Source organism: Dreissena polymorpha, chromosome 2 (assembly GCF_020536995.1).
Source record: "Dreissena polymorpha isolate Duluth1 chromosome 2, UMN_Dpol_1.0, whole genome shotgun sequence".
Classification (NCBI taxonomy): domain Eukaryota; kingdom Metazoa; phylum Mollusca; class Bivalvia; order Myida; family Dreissenidae; genus Dreissena; species Dreissena polymorpha.
The window spans coordinates 72,009,543-72,023,633 of record NC_068356.1 but is presented as its reverse complement, the minus strand read 5'-3'; the positions used below and the strand labels follow the sequence as shown (position 1 = coordinate 72,023,633).

Genomic DNA, 14,091 nt, shown 5'->3' with positions numbered 1-14,091 from the left:
TACACACATACTAGTATGTCTAATGAGGTTTAGGTCGGTATAACAGCGCCCATGAAATTCCGCGAAGGTCAGTCATAGTCAGGCTAAGATCGAAGTCCTGCTTTCATTCGTTCATCCATTCAATATAATAATATTATTCTTGTCACCTGTCCGACCAAACGATTCATATCACCACCCACTGACCGCCGGACACTCGATATAATATGCTGATTAAAACATGGATAACGAGTGCGAAAATGTGAATGAACTGTAAAAACTGCGCGAAAAGTGCCGAGTCATTGCCGGTTTAATGGAATGCTATCAGGTCACATCGTCAGCGTCAATGAGGAGCGAGGAATACATTTTCGTTGACAACAGGCCAGATCTATAACAAGCGTTTTACGGTTGCAACAAACCAGGGACCAAAGTTCTCAGGCAGGTTTCAACGTTTTGGACAAGCGTGTATTTCTCCAGTCGCGCCAAACCAGAGCGTGCGCATTCGGATTTTGGTGTATGAAACAAGAACTGCATTCGGCGGTCACAACAGGCAATAGGCGTGCGAAGCCCAATCTCGGCGTATTTCACAAGCGACGGATCGCCGTTATATAAAGTCATGGGCACAGTTAGTTCAATTTCAACATCTGTCACAAGCGTTGCTGTCGATTAATTGCGAACAGTCCAGCGGTGAACGAAGACCGGTTTGATAACTGTGCCCTTCTTAATTTTACATGCGATGTTTAAACCACGAATATCAGTTTTGAAGAAGCAAGCGCCAAAACGCGTCGTTGTTGATTGTGAGTAAATGAATTCATTTGTATCTTTCACGTGTCTTATTTTTCATGAACATACTGATGATACGGATGTCTTTTTTAAATGCCAAGTTAACTTAGCTTAACTTAAATTCAGACATACACATGTCTTTAGAATTACAATAAAAAAGGATCTTGCCTTCAACGTTTATATGTAAATTGTAGAAGTACATTCATTAACACCTTAACGAAATGGGAGATATTAATAGTTTATTTAGTTAATAGTCACGTTATTTGTGAGGCATAAATACCTAAAAGAAATTTATTTCATTTTAGTATATGTAACATTTCTGATTTTCCCGCGGTTTTCAAATTGTTTCCATATCGGGAAAATGTCCATATATACGAATGACTCAGCGTTTGCAATTCAATATGAGCAAAACGGATATAGAGATGAGACTTTTTGAAGCGCTCCAAAATAACTAAGATCGCTCTGTTTTCACAAAGTGAATGTTAACAATATTTCAGAAGCTGTCAAATTAATAAGATAAAAAAAGAACATACATAATTGTCAATAATGTCGTTCAGAAAGGCACGCAGATTTATGAAGTATAACGTAATGAACACGCATTTATCCTGTTTTAAAATGAATAGCAACGCAGTAACAAAATGTTATTATATCGACAGCATTATTCATTCCGTCGATAATTACATGTTTATAGACTTGTCAAATATTTCATCTACGGCATTGTGTGGCGGGGTGTGGTGGATTTAACCCTCTAAGAAGATTAAAACTTGGCTCTATCAAAAATAACCTCTTAACCTTAACGACAAATACTTATATAATTATGTAATATCGCAAATACAAATTATGTTGAAGTAATTAAGTTTTTATCATAAACTTCTTTTCAAAGACTTTAATAGATTAACGATAAAGACTTTGAACAACGAAAGGCTGATAAAGGTAGCTCGTGATAACAATCGAAATTTTGCAAGCAAGAAATAACAGCAACACAGGCAGCAGAAACAACAATAACAACTACTACTACAACTACGTAGGAACTGGAATGTTAAGTACATATTCGTGCGGTATATTTATTAATATTATCCGATGCCGTTGCATTCGACGAGATAAAATTGGTATGGCAAATTACCGGAATGTTATCTAGATTCCGATAAGTTTTTAACGCTTTGAAATTCAAGCAATATTTATCAGCCAAACATAGTTGCAAATTAAGCGTTGCAACTACATCGCTATGTTTTTTATCATCCAAAAGAAGTTATAACGCATTCTACGGTACTATATTTTCAAAAATTATATTATTGTTCGAACTTCAAAAAGCATCGCCACCATCACGATTTGCCACCCTCCATCTAAGTGTCCAGTGCATGGTGTATTAAATCTGAGCAATTTTCTGTGTGGCGGGATCGGGTCGTCGAGAATAGCAAACATTTTAAGAGCACCGTTAAATAATCTTACAACAAATATTTAAAGGCCCTATGTACGAAACATTCATGAAACAAGTATGCTTCGCAAGATTGAAGTTGCCATAACAGTACAGGTATAATGCCACATTGGTCAGCCGTCAGAGCGCCAAATAAGATCCGAGCCCCGGTTTCTCACGTTCACTCTACAAAGATTGGTATGATGATATTTGTTCTATCTGTCACGTCCTTGACCTTTACAATCATGACTAACTGACCGCCGTATACAATCTGTATAAATCTATGTATAATCTCACTGCGACACTATGGACTCTTACCACTTCAAACTGCATAAGGGCGTTTATTCGACCCAGTGAATAGTTCAATAAGCGAAATGGGTCGAGTCATTGTCGGACATGTACGCTATTTTAAATGTCTAACTCGACAACTTCTTTCACCAAAAGCGAGTAACAAGCCAGTGACATGCGAAATGAAGAGTCCACGTGTTAGAAAAATAACGATGATTTTGCTGTCTGTGCGCACGGAAGATGCTATAGGTACAACGCAGCGTTAGAACGGAGCTTGTTCGTTTAAAGGATGTCTCCTCTACACACCCTTCTTATCTAGGTTAATAGTGTCGCCCTTATTCGAACTGCACAATATAATCTGGGAGACACTTTACTTTCATTACATTCATTAAGCCCCGTTTTCCCGGAGCGCGCGTCACTTTAAGAAGAAACTGTGACGCTTAAAAACGTGTCGCAAATCAAAAATAGGAAGGTACATAATCTTCAAGAAAACCTTTCAAAAATGGTACATGTATTTATGCACTAAAACGTAACTATACATGAACAGTACACGCTTTAACAAGGGTTACACCATTTCAATCATGAGTTGTTATATTGTTCATTCAATAAATACTTAAATGTTTATCGACCTGTTAAAGATCTCAGATATGTTTTATTGTTCTGTGAGGTTGGGTCGACCAAAAGCCATAAGTAAAGGAGATTAAAACCTCGGCACGACATAAATTAATCCTTAAACTTAAACGAGGAGAATTAACAAACTAACAAAATAACGATCATATAATTATCCAGCAGCGATCTAGTTTTTGCTAATTTAAGGGAATTATTCACATTATTGTCGAATTGACAATTTTCCAACTTTTTGTCACAGACAAAAAAAGAACAACGTACACGAGGACAGATGATAACGATAAGACATATAATTATATTGATTTTTGGTTCGTTTATAAGTTATCATCATTCGGAATTGATAAAATTAAACATCGTTGCACACGCAAAACTATTGACTAATTTGGCGTGTTAATGTTGTTCTCGATACATTTTGTGACAGTACGTGGATTGCTTATATAAAATATGATATGCTCTAATAATGTTCGGTGGCGTAGTGGATATGTTGGCCGCCTAGCGTCCGAGGGGTCATGGGTTCGATCCCCACCGTGGGAGCGTTCTTTAGATCTCTCTCACAGACACCAAGTACTGGTACTAGTTTCAGGAAACGAACTAGACAGCGTTTCAAATAAGCCGTTGGCCTTCTTTTCAGTAGAGCTAAAATAAACAGGTTTAGTTCGAATTAGCGCCAGATTGCTCAAAACATTTTAACCCTTTGCATGCTGGGAAATTTGTCGTCTGCTAAAATGTTGTCTGCTGAATTTCTATAATAAGCATTTTCTTCGATTTGTTTTCAAAAAATACTCTCTGAATAGCAAACAGTTTGGATCCTGATGAGACGCCACGTTTTGCACTGTTTGCAAAGGCCTTCAAAATTCGGTTCCAGCACTGAAAGAGTTAAGGTAACGGCCGTTAATTGTTAGAGCCAGTTATTTATGTGACGTTGTTGCTAAACATTTAATATACACGTTATTTGTAAACAAATTGGTTTGTTAGAGTTATTTGAAACTTTTTACTGCTGCTGCTTTTCAAAATTTGTTTAAATTACATAATCCGTTCGTTTTATCGTAAACGTTCTTTATAGCTCTAATGACGTCACAGTATCACTTGCAAATATAATAACTTTAATAAAAAGATATTTGTTGTTTATATGAGAGTGAAAATGGATGAGGTCATACATAAAACCGTTCGTCTTGTGATGCACATTCTCGCATAATCGCCTGCTATGTCGCGGATGTGTTGTTAGATACCGAAATGTAACCTAGTTGCCACGATATTTACCGGAAATGTTTCTACCTCATCGCATTTACCAAAATATTTACATTATTACCACCCAAGCTAATGTGTGGCAGGGGTGGACAACGGAGACGAACTAGTCTTCAATTGATGTGTTTTATCGTCTTTATTTGTTTTTGACGCAGGCAAATGACATGCAATAAAAATAAGTTACATCGCAGTAAAACTTATGGAAACAGTATGGATGCTGGGCTAGTTTGAAATGAATCTCCGTTTATTCCTTTCGAAGAAATGCTTTTTGGACTGATGATGACACGACTTTTTGGGCTGAATATTTCAGAAGCTGTCAAATTAATAAGATAAAAAAAGAACATACATAATTGTCAATAATGTCGTTCAGAAAGGCACGCAGATTTATGAAGTATAACGTAATGAACACGCATTTATCCTGTTTTAAAATGAATAGCAACGCAGTAACAAAATGTTATTATATCGACAGCATTATTCATTCCGTCGATAATTACATGTTTATAGACTTGTCAAATATTTCATCTACGGCATTGTGTGGCGGGGTGTGGTGGATTTAACCCTCTAAGAAGATTAAAACTTGGCTCTATCAAAAATAACCTCTTAACCTTAACGACAAATACTTATATAATTATGTAATATCGCAAATACAAATTATGTTGAAGTAATTAAGTTTTTATCATAAACTTCTTTTCAAAGACTTTAATAGATTAACGATAAAGACTTTGAACAACGAAAGGCTGATAAAGGTAGCTCGTGATAACAATCGAAATTTTGCAAGCAAGAAATAACAGCAACACAGGCAGCAGAAACAACAATAACAACTACTACTACAACTACGTAGGAACTGGAATGTTAAGTACATATTCGTGCGGTATATTTATTAATATTATCCGATGCCGTTGCATTCGACGAGATAAAATTGGTATGGCAAATTACCGGAATGTTATCTAGATTCCGATAAGTTTTTAACGCTTTGAAATTCAAGCAATATTTATCAGCCAAACATAGTTGCAAATTAAGCGTTGCAACTACATCGCTATGTTTTTTATCATCCAAAAGAAGTTATAACGCATTCTACGGTACTATATTTTCAAAAATTATATTATTGTTCGAACTTCAAAAAGCATCGCCACCATCACGATTTGCCACCCTCCATCTAAGTGTCCAGTGCATGGTGTATTAAATCTGAGCAATTTTCTGTGTGGCGGGATCGGGTCGTCGAGAATAGCAAACATTTTAAGAGCACCGTTAAATAATCTTACAACAAATATTTAAAGGCCCTATGTACGAAACATTCATGAAACAAGTATGCTTCGCAAGATTGAAGTTGCCATAACAGTACAGGTATAATGCCACATTGGTCAGCCGTCAGAGCGCCAAATAAGATCCGAGCCCCGGTTTCTCACGTTCACTCTACAAAGATTGGTATGATGATATTTGTTCTATCTGTCACGTCCTTGACCTTTACAATCATGACTAACTGACCGCCGTATACAATCTGTATAAATCTATGTATAATCTCACTGCGACACTATGGACTCTTACCACTTCAAACTGCATAAGGGCGTTTATTCGATCCAGTGAATAGTTCAATAAGCGAAATGGGTCGAGTCATTGTCGGACATGTACGCTATTTTAAATGTCTAACTCGACAACTTCTTTCACCAAAAGCGAGTAACAAGCCAGTGACATGCGAAATGAAGAGTCCACGTGTTAGAAAAATAACGATGATTTTGCTGTCTGTGCGCACGGAAGATGCTATAGGTACAACGCAGCGTTAGAACGGAGCTTGTTCGTTTAAAGGATGTCTCCTCTACACACCCTTCTTATCTAGGTTAATAGTGTCGCCCTTATTCGAACTGCACAATATAATCTGGGAGACACTTTACTTTCATTACATTCATTAAGCCCCGTTTTCCCGGAGCGCGCGTCACTTTAAGAAGAAACTGTGACGCTTAAAAACGTGTCGCAAATCAAAAATAGGAAGGTACATAATCTTCAAGAAAACCTTTCAAAAATGGTACATGTATTTATGCACTAAAACGTAACTATACATGAACAGTACACGCTTTAACAAGGGTTACACCATTTCAATCATGAGTTGTTATATTGTTCATTCAATAAATACTTAAATGTTTATCGACCTGTTAAAGATCTCAGATATGTTTTATTGTTCTGTGAGGTTGGGTCGACCAAAAGCCATAAGTAAAGGAGATTAAAACCTCGGCACGACATAAATTAATCCTTAAACTTAAACGAGGAGAATTAACAAACTAACAAAATAACGATCATATAATTATCCAGCAGCGATCTAGTTTTTGCTAATTTAAGGGAATTATTCACATTATTGTCGAATTGACAATTTTCCAACTTTTTGTCACAGACAAAAAAAGAACAACGTACACGAGGACAGATGATAACGATAAGACATATAATTATATTGATTTTTGGTTCGTTTATAAGTTATCATCATTCGGAATTGATAAAATTAAACATCGTTGCACACGCAAAACTATTGACTAATTTGGCGTGTTAATGTTGTTCTCGATACATTTTGTGACAGTACGTGGATTGCTTATATAAAATATGATATGCTCTAATAATGTTCGGTGGCGTAGTGGATATGTTGGCCGCCTAGCGTCCGAGGGGTCATGGGTTCGATCCCCACCGTGGGAGCGTTCTTTAGATCTCTCTCACAGACACCAAGTACTGGTACTAGTTTCAGGAAACGAACTAGACAGCGTTTCAAATAAGCCGTTGGCCTTCTTTTCAGTAGAGCTAAAATAAACAGGTTTAGTTCGAATTAGCGCCAGATTGCTCAAAACATTTTAACCCTTTGCATGCTGGGAAATTTGTCGTCTGCTAAAATGTTGTCTGCTGAATTTCTATAATAAGCATTTTCTTCGATTTGTTTTCAAAAAATACTCTCTGAATAGCAAACAGTTTGGATCCTGATGAGACGCCACGTTTTGCACTGTTTGCAAAGGCCTTCAAAATTCGGTTCCAGCACTGAAAGAGTTAAGGTAACGGCCGTTAATTGTTAGAGCCAGTTATTTATGTGACGTTGTTGCTAAACATTTAATATACACGTTATTTGTAAACAAATTGGTTTGTTAGAGTTATTTGAAACTTTTTACTGCTGCTGCTTTTCAAAATTTGTTTAAATTACATAATCCGTTCGTTTTATCGTAAACGTTCTTTATAGCTCTAATGACGTCACAGTATCACTTGCTAATATAATAACTTTAATAAAAAGATATTTGTTGTTCATATGAGAGTGAAAATGGATGAGGTCATACATGAAACCGTTCGTCTTGTGATGCACATTCTCGCATAATCGCCTGCTATGTCGCGGATGTGTTGTTAGATACCGAAATGTAACCTAGTTGCCACGATATTTACCGGAAATGTTTCTACCTCATCGCATTTACCAAAATATTTACATTATTACCACCCAAGCTAATGTGTGGCAGGGGTGGACAACGGAGACGAACTAGTCTTCAATTGATGTGTTTTATCGTCTTTATTTTTTTTTGACGCAGGCAAATGACATGCAATAAAAATAAGTTACATCGCAGTAAAACTTATGGAAACAGTATGGATGCTGGGCTAGTTTGAAATGAATCTCCGTTTATTCCTTTTCAAGAAATGCTTTTTGGACTGATGATGACACGACTTTTTGGGCTGATGATGACACGTCTCTTTTGGTTTGTAGATTAAACATCTTTTATGACTCTAGATAAAACGTATTTTTGATCCGCAGATGAAACGTCTTTTTAGACCGTAGATGAAACGTATTTTGGACTATAGATGAAACGTCTTTTTGTACTCTAGATGAAACGTCTTTTTGTACTCTAGATGAAACGTCTTTTTGTACTCTAGATGAAGCGTCTTTTTGTACTCTAGATGAAACGTCTTTTTTGGACATTAGATGAAACGTATTTTTGGACTGTAGATAAGTAGTCTTTTGGACGTAGATTAAACGTCTTTTTGGACTGTACATTAAACGTCTTTTCGGACTGTACATTAAACGTCTTTTTGGATTGTACATTAAACGTCTTTTTGGACTGTACATTAAACGTCTTTTCGGACTGTACATTAAACGTCTTTTTGGATTGTACATTAAATGTCTTTTTGGACTGTACATTAAACGTCTTTTTGGACTGTACATTAAACGTCTTTTCGGACTTCAGATGAAACGTTTTTTGTTTTTGTTTTTTTTTGGGGGGGGGAATGGTGTTAACGTCTTTTTTGTTTTGGACTGACGACGAAACGTCTATTGGACGTAGATGAGACGTCGTTTAGACTGATGATAAAATGTGATTTTTTTGATTGTAGATAAAACATCTTTTAGGACTGATGATGAAACGTATTTTTGGACTGACCATAAACGTCTATTTAGGCTATGATAAAACGTTTTTTGGACTGAAGATGAAATATCTTTTTGGACATGAAATCACCCGGTGTGCTCTATAGCTAATGCATGCTGTGATTTTTTGGGTTGATATTAATTTTCTTATAATAAACATATATACATAAAAGTCAATAAAAAACTACAATTAATTCATAATAATTTATTAGAAGAAGCGCATTACGATAGCTGATCTGGAGTTTTCTGTTTTTGAGACTTTATTGCAATCTATTTCATAGATTTCATCATATGATGATTTATTAACTTGTTTGTAAACCGCGTGTTTTTATTTTAATTCAAATGTTACACTTTAAAACACATTTTATTCCAAATTATATAATAATAAACTAAGATAATGACCGATGCAGCAATCCAGTATTCCGCTAGAGTATAAAATTACTCAAACACCACGCTACAGTACATGTATAAATGTTTGTTGTTAACGCACAGTTAGTATAATAAAATGACATACAGTAAATGTAGTGTCGTTTTCAAGGTGAGCAGTAATTATTGATAGTTTTATCATTTATAATATTTAAATCATTTTATGACAAAAGACCAGGCCCATTATTGATGACAACACACTATTATATCGAGAAGGCATCGATATTTTCACAAACGATTGCTTTGACATCTGTCAAAACGTGTTCATATTGTATTCAGACCTTCATAACAGCATAGTGACACATGATATCATTAACTGATTGTCGATATACTTCCGTAGACCATGCCCGGCATGGTTATGCTTTTTATTTATTTATGTTTTATGCCCCCCCCCCAGTCTATACGGGACATATTTTTTTGCCCTGTCTGTTTGTTGGTTTGTTGGTTTGTTTGCGTCAAAATTTAACATTGGCCATAACTTGTATCTCATGGAGCTGCACATTTTGAATGGAGAACGGTCAAGGTCATCCTTCAAGGTCAAAGGTCAAATAAATGGGGGGACATAGTGTTTCACAAACACATCTTGTTTTATATAATTTTCATAATGGGAAATCATACGGTAAGGGATAGTAATCGTATACCCTTATTTATCTTTTATCACAATGGCAGTCTACGAGATTATAGAATTATTCATGCTATCGTATCGTACCCGGATAGCTGAGATGTGATATCGGCATTGCGTTTGAACAATTGAACGATCGATTAAAAGAACTCATGATTTATTTAGTACAAAATAGTACGCAACCTATTGATTGAATGATAACTGGGGCCACAACTTGATCTAGCTAACGTACGAATGGCCTAATTCATTACAAAACTGCACTCTGTTTTAGGTTATACAAGACAAATAACGCCTCAGCGATAAATAACAACTTATTTAAGATTTCAATAGGGATTCCATAAAGGTCAATAGACAAAAACAAATATAGGTATTTGGCGATTGATATGATTTATGAAATTATGGTCAACGGATTATGCTCGTTCGAGAATTATCCACACAACTAATCAATTGTCTTTGTTGTTCAACTCATTTAATTTTAACGTTTGTCATCCATGCTTACAAATAAAACAAGAGCACCGCATAGCATTTTGAATAAATGAAAGCTTGCCAGAAGAAAAGGAAGAAATGTAAGTGGCGAGAAGAACAGTGACCTTGACCTTTGACTTAGTGACCCAAAAATGGGTGTGGCGTGTAGAACTAATCAAGGTGCATCTACATATGAAGTTTCAAAGTTGTAGGTGGAAGCACTTTGATTTTAGAGCCTATGTTAAAGTTTTATATTAGAGGTCACAGTGAACTTGACCTTCGACCTAGTGACCCAAAAATGGGTGTGGCGTGTAGAACTCATCAAGGTGCAGCTACATATGAAGTTTCAAAGTTGTAGGTTGAAGCACTTTGATTTTCGAGCCTATGTTGAAGTTTTATATTAGAGGTCACAGTGACATTGACCTTTGACCTAGTGATCCAATAATGGATGTGGCGTGTAGAACTCATCAAGGTGCAGCTACATATGAAGTTTCAAAGTTGTAGGTGGAAGCACTTTGATTTTAGAGCCAATGTTAAGGTTTTAGCTCGACTCGGACGGCGGACGGCAGACGCTGGACGGCGGACGACGAGCTGGCTATGACAATACCTCGGCTTTTCTCCGATAACAGCCGAGCTAATAAAATGAGTGCGAATAAAATACTGCAACTGTAGTTCTTAAGCGCACACCAACGAATGATGTTTTAGCGTGTTGACATGAACCCACGGGATATATTCTATTCTAATTTCATTATTTACCATGGGGGAACTGGCTGGCACAATTGTGTTTTCAAATATATTGATGACCACACCAATCACAAACAGACTTATATTTCATGTTAAAATACATTTCCAATGAAGCCTACGTATGCGACGCTGAACGTCATGTAGATCTGTAACAGTACGGAAACAGGCAAATTCTACAAACAGAAAAATCGTTTAACTGTATATTATCTTTAATCGTAAATATGTGCCATTGTTGACCACATATTGTTGCATACAAAAAACTTACAATTGGTCGATATTTAAGTTGATACTAAGTGAGAGATTGAGAAAATTACCGCGTAGCGTTTCCCATCACCTTCAAATAGGGTATACGCTCAGTTCTATTTGGTGTTTTGCAACCGCAGTTCTAAAATAGTAAATCTATTTGTTTTTTTTTAACATGCAGTTTGAATATTTAGCGCGAAATAATGAAATGACAAAAGCTTTATATTTAATGCTTGTTTTATTCCATACTCTGTTCACGAAAGTACATGTACACTAAATATTCGGCTTATGTAAAGCAATCGCACGGACTACTTCGGCTCTTTGGCTTCCATCGGTTTCGGTCCGCTCAACGTTCTCGGGCTGACCGATCGGTTGTCATAATCGGGTGCAGGATCACGTGACTTTGTGGGGTTCCCAATTAAACGTTAATGGATGCAAAAACGCCGGTAAGTGGTGCTTTGTTTTCAAATATCCATAAAAAAAATCTTAAGAATTTCAATTAGTGCATAAACGATCGATTTTTATGCTGCTTATGGTAAAGTGAAATACATGTACATCAGAATTTCTTTATTTAATATGCATGTGTAGTGCAAGGTTATGCTTTACGAAACGTGAACTGTTCACCGATTTCAGACGTATTCAATGATTTATTCTTATACCTAAAGATATCGGCACAAACTGCAAAAAATCCCTGTCTTTTATGCACTTATGAGTTTTGCAAATGCATTTCAATAACTTGAGATATTTAAATAAAAACTAAGTTCTTAACGGTGTGTTTACATTATGTCCAACCTGAAAACCCCTGAAAACTCCTGAAAACCCCGTTGATTCTGCACCCTTATAATGCGACGAGACGCTGTATGTCAGATTGGTAGGAAGTACATTCTTAACTTTTTCTTTGCCTACATATTGTGCTATAAATATATTAGCAGAAGAATTGAACTGCAATAATAACCAAATCATCTGTAAATCAGGTTTTATACATTCAATATACTAGTTATAAAGATCGTAATAGTATGTTTTTTAAGGAAAATTAACATAATAACTACAAGGATAATGTATGCGCAGCTGCACGTTAATATAAGTTTAAGAAAGGTATTTAAGCTTTCACTCAGTATATCGGTCATGACTGAGGTGGAGTTTCATCAATACATTTGAAAATATTCTATCCTTATCCGTAACAAAAGCTCTACACAGCTGTCTTATATGCGCGCATTGCATATTATTGCATGCACTTTTATATACTAAATATCAGGTTTCTTAAATATATTTTTGGTTCATCTGGGTCGAACATTTCTTGATCGTCCTTTGTATCCTTTTATTGAAATGCCATAACGATAATTTAAAGTGATTCATTTATGATTGTAATGAAATATCTTACTTCTAAAAAGAACGCATTTTTTTGATATTGGAATTGTTTTTTTTTTTTGGGATACATCGAAAAATAAACATATAAAAGAAGATCAATTATATAAATTATAGAAAATTGACATAACTAAGCAGACACGAAGGTCATAAATAATTCGGCAAATAAATTTCGTGACTTTTTATAATGTATTAGTTAGGCGTAACCCAATATCAAATGTAAAGGAAATGTACATGTAAATAATACGAAATGAATTATCTGTTTTGACAGCATTCAGTTTTACAGCAGGAATATATAATACGTTTCTAATAAAAGAATAGCATATTATGCAAAAAACAACAGCAACGACACAGCTTTTTAAAATGAACGTCTAGTTAAAACCGTGTATGAATATTTAATTGGTTAATAATACTATGCCTGTCATAAATATGGTTGTTGAATAGATTATAATATTGACAGTTTTATGTAACAACAAATTGAACATAAAAATTGACGACCACAAAGTATGTATCAACTGGTCGCATTAGGAACAATTTGAGGAAAATTAATGCCATTATATATAATATTCCATATAGTTCTATGCAATATTATATATAATTATATTTAATGTGTTATTCATTTATTTACACAATTATATTATAATTATATAATTTTTGTATTTAATTATAAACAATTTAGTATTTAATTATATTTTCTCTAATATAATATTCAATATAATAATAGTACGTGCGTGGCAGCTATGAATAAGTTATTGCATCATAAACTGTTATTTTCAGCAAGAATCTTCGCATTCATCTAATGGCAGCATATTAACCAACATATAGATGACTTAAGATTGACTTACTATTCGTCCTATAAAGCTTTTTGCAACATAAGTAAATATGAACAAAAGTATTTACTTACCCAATAGTATCGTCATATGTGGCCTATGTTAGTAGCCTGAGTGTACCGAGTTCTAAATGAGTACTTATATCCGATGTATCCTCGCTCGATAATTTAAAATTCGTCCTTCACCTGTTAGTTAAATCACGTTCCATGCTTTCATTTTTGTTGCTGTTTCATGGCATTAACACTAATTATGCTCCTTTTTCGCACGAATGCCTGAACAAAGTATACAATACGATCAACTTTATTCAGATAAAGTACCCCGTTATGTTTTTGTGAAGTGTATTGAATATGAATCGCTCAGTTTTCTAGTTATGTTTAAATGGACCAAAAGTAAAACGGTTATCGCGGAGTAATTGAGCGTGGTCCTGTCGTATTGTATACAGTCAAATCCGATTGAGCGGCCACCCGATTGTGGGTGATCGAGTACATCAGTGGAGCGTTCTGAAAAAAGTGGGCTTAATTCATTTGCGTTTACCCATTTATGCCTAGTAGACTTTCCCATCCTTCTAAATAAGATCAATTTATTTCCAAAATTAGGGATGTCTAGTATATTTATTTCTATGTTAAGAATATTTCTTACAGAAATTCCTTTAAGCAAACAGCGCAGACCCTGATGAGACGCCGCATCATGCGGC

At 35.3% G+C, this 14,091-nt stretch overlaps 1 protein-coding gene across 1 annotated transcript in view; it reads right to left on the bottom strand.

Annotated features, from left to right (window-relative positions):
• Positions 1–13,820, bottom strand: part of LOC127867572 (UPF0394 inner membrane protein YeeE-like) — a 57,632-nt gene extending 43,812 nt beyond the window's left edge. Inside the window, exon 1 of the mRNA XM_052408845.1 lies at positions 13,472–13,820. The gene's annotated coding sequence lies outside the window, so the exon portion shown is untranslated. The remainder of the gene's footprint in view (positions 1–13,471) is intronic.
• Between the last annotated feature and the right edge of the window lie 271 nt (positions 13,821–14,091).